The following is a 3,187-nucleotide window of genomic DNA, read 5'->3' on the forward strand; positions in this document are numbered from 1 at the left end:
TCCCTCGAACTCAGCACCACCTTCCTAACCTGCAATCTTCTTCCTGACCTCTCTGCCCCCACCCCACTCTGGCCTATCACCCTCACCTTGACCTCCTTCCACCTATTGCATTTCCAATGCCCCTCCCCCAAGTCCCTCCTCCCTACCTTTTACCTTAGCCTGCTGGACACACTTTCCTCATTGCTGAAGAAGGGCTTATGCCCGAAACGTCGATTCTCCTGTTCCTTGGATGCTGCCTGACCTGCTGCGTTTTTCCAGCAACACATTTTCAGCTCTGATCTCCAGCATCTGTAGTCCTCACTTTCTCCTGTGGAATCACTTAGCTGTGTCTACCATTCTGCTTATGCTGTTTGCCATATAAGTCATCCTATTTTGTAGCTTCACCAGGTTGACATCTTTTAGGTCAGTCTGGCGCTGCTCCTGGCAAGCCCTCTTGCAATCTTCTTTAAACCAAGGTTGATCATTTACTTTGATGCAATGGTAGAGTGGGAAAAATGCTGAGCTATGACATCTTAGGTTATGTTGGAGTACAATTCTGATGTTGATGGCACACAGTGCTTTACAGATGCCCATGCTTAAATTGCTAGATCTGTTCTAAGTCTGTTCAATTTAACATGGTGATAGTGCCACAATGAAGGGTATTCTGAATGCGAAAATGTGACTTCTTACCCACAAGAACTGTGAGGTGATCACACTTACCAATGACTATCATGGACAGATGCATGTATGAATTTCCCTCTTATCGGCATCTTCACCCCCTGCTGCAGACCCAGTCTAGCAGCAATGTCCTTTAAGAGTTGACCAGCTCAGTCAGTAGTGCCGAGCCACTCTTGGTAATTGGACATTGACAACCACCACTCAGAATATATTCTGTGTCTCTGCCACTCTGTGTGCTTCCTTCAAGTGGTGTTCAATAGAGAGCTTCCATGAGTCAAGGATCCTCTCCTCATGCGGGGAATGAAGACAGATATCGATCAGCCCACCATCAGCCATGGCTCTTTCAATTCTATTTTCTCCTGCGATGCGACAAAGGGAGGGAATGAGTGGGATGATGTGTTAGTGTAGCCGCAGGACAGGTGTCTCAGGTGAGTGAGTAGGAAGCACAGAGGGCATGCTGGGATCATGGGAAGAATGACAGCCATTCAGAGAAGATGCTACATGCAATGCTGAAGGTGGTGGATCATGATCTTTGGTAGGAAGTGTCTGCAGTAGCAGAATGAAAGTGAGTGAGAAACGAGCAGAGAGAAAATGGAGAGACTTACCCTTGCAGAGTGTGGAATGTCTTTGACCTTGTTGCACTGCTGGATGTCTGCCAGGCCATGGACACCACACTTATCTGGCTGGTAGTGTAGCCTCCTCTGAGATAGTCCACCATTCTATTCCCCAGGGCCTGCAGATCCGGTTAGCAATTTGGAATGAAAACTTACCTCTGTCAGCATTCCCTGGGACAATTTCTTTTTGTATTCATTCATGGGATGTGAGCATCACTAGCCGGGTCAGCACTTATTGCCCATCCCTAGTCACCCTTCAGAAGTGGGTATGAGCTGCCTTCTTGAATCGCTTCTACTTCCAGTGCTGTCAGTAGAAATTCTTCCCCACATTGTATCCGTGGAGGTCCTGGTTTGTAACTTTTGAACTAATGTATGGCTGTGGTTTAAATATGGTGCTCACCAAAGGTCCTGACAGCAACAAGAACTTCCACAACAACAGCATCATTGGGATGGTTTTCATACATAACAAGATGAGCAGCAGTAAATCATAAGTGATACCTTACTAGAGCTCAGAGAGCAACTGTCCATGAAACTCCATGAGATTAATACTTAGCTGATTATTAGTAAAATTCAGACCAATGTTTCACAGCAACAGCTTTTCCCATACTGCAAGGTAGATTCTAAAGCATTAACCCTGATTTTCTCCCCACAGGTGCTGGCTATCTGCTGAGTATATCTATTTTTATTTTAGATTTGTCAGCTGCATTTTATTTTTTCCACTCATTATGGTATGAAGCTGACCACCTTCCTTTTTAAGGTGCAGTCTTGTATGTGACGATTCAAAAGTCTTTAATGTTTTCTTCACAATACTCAATTCAGTTAATGAGTTTTTCTGTGTATTTCCACGTAATATTAGATGCAGTATCAGTAATGAAACAGCTGAAGTGGATGGATGCAGTACTTGTATCAATTAAATTTATTGTCATAACTGAGATTTAAAAAGTTTAATCAGCTATTAATAATCTTTTTTTATTGTTTGGCAGACCTACTAGAAACAACAGTGATTCCAGAACTGAGCCTTGAGGCACCCTATTTAGTATCATTCCCCCATCCTGAAGGAGCATTGTAAATACTTACTTGTTCTACACTCGGTCAGTTTATTATTAATTACAGGAATTTTCTTGAATATGCACAGCACCGAATTCAAATAATATTAAAGTTCATTAGATTAGGCTCTAAATTTCACTGAGGTCACCAAACAATTCAAGAAGTTAGTTAGGCAATATGTGGACTTTAGATCCACATTATCTGTTATTTACTTGATTCTTCAACTGCAACGGGATTCTCAGGTTTCCTCCTGATAGCTGATTCCATTACTTTACATGGAACAGAAATAATACTCGCACACTTGTCATTGCCTGGCTCCATTTCTGTCACCCTTGTGAATATCACAAGACTGTTCCAGTCTTATGGTTCCTTTGATGATTATGCTGATGATAATAAGGAAGAGGGTCAGAAGTTCCACTCAGTGTGAATCCATGCCACCACCTCTGGCTTTGTGACCCTATGCTTCAACCCTCCTTATCTACCCCTGCATTAATTGTCTTCCTCGTTCCAAATATTAGCTCAGAAAATCATCTGGGGGAGTGATACATTAGTGACAATGAAGCAGAGGACATGAGTGCAAGGATGGAGCATTTTTCAAGTAAAACTAAGCAGAGAAGTTTGATATTTTGGACTTCTGATCTTGCATGTAATTATCTGAAAAGAATGGCACTCAAGTTACTTCACAATACATGCAGTCTCTGAGGATACATGGCTTTGGAATCATCTATTCTTTAAAGTAATTAATGAAGAATATGACAGATTTATTGGAATCTACTTCAGAACCCCAATGTAAAGGTTCCCACAAAACCATATAATGAATAAATGATATAAAGATTGTACCCTTTTATTTTTCTGCATTTTTGTCTGTG

Source organism: Chiloscyllium plagiosum, chromosome 1 (genome assembly GCF_004010195.1).
Source record: "Chiloscyllium plagiosum isolate BGI_BamShark_2017 chromosome 1, ASM401019v2, whole genome shotgun sequence".
Classification (NCBI taxonomy): domain Eukaryota; kingdom Metazoa; phylum Chordata; class Chondrichthyes; order Orectolobiformes; family Hemiscylliidae; genus Chiloscyllium; species Chiloscyllium plagiosum.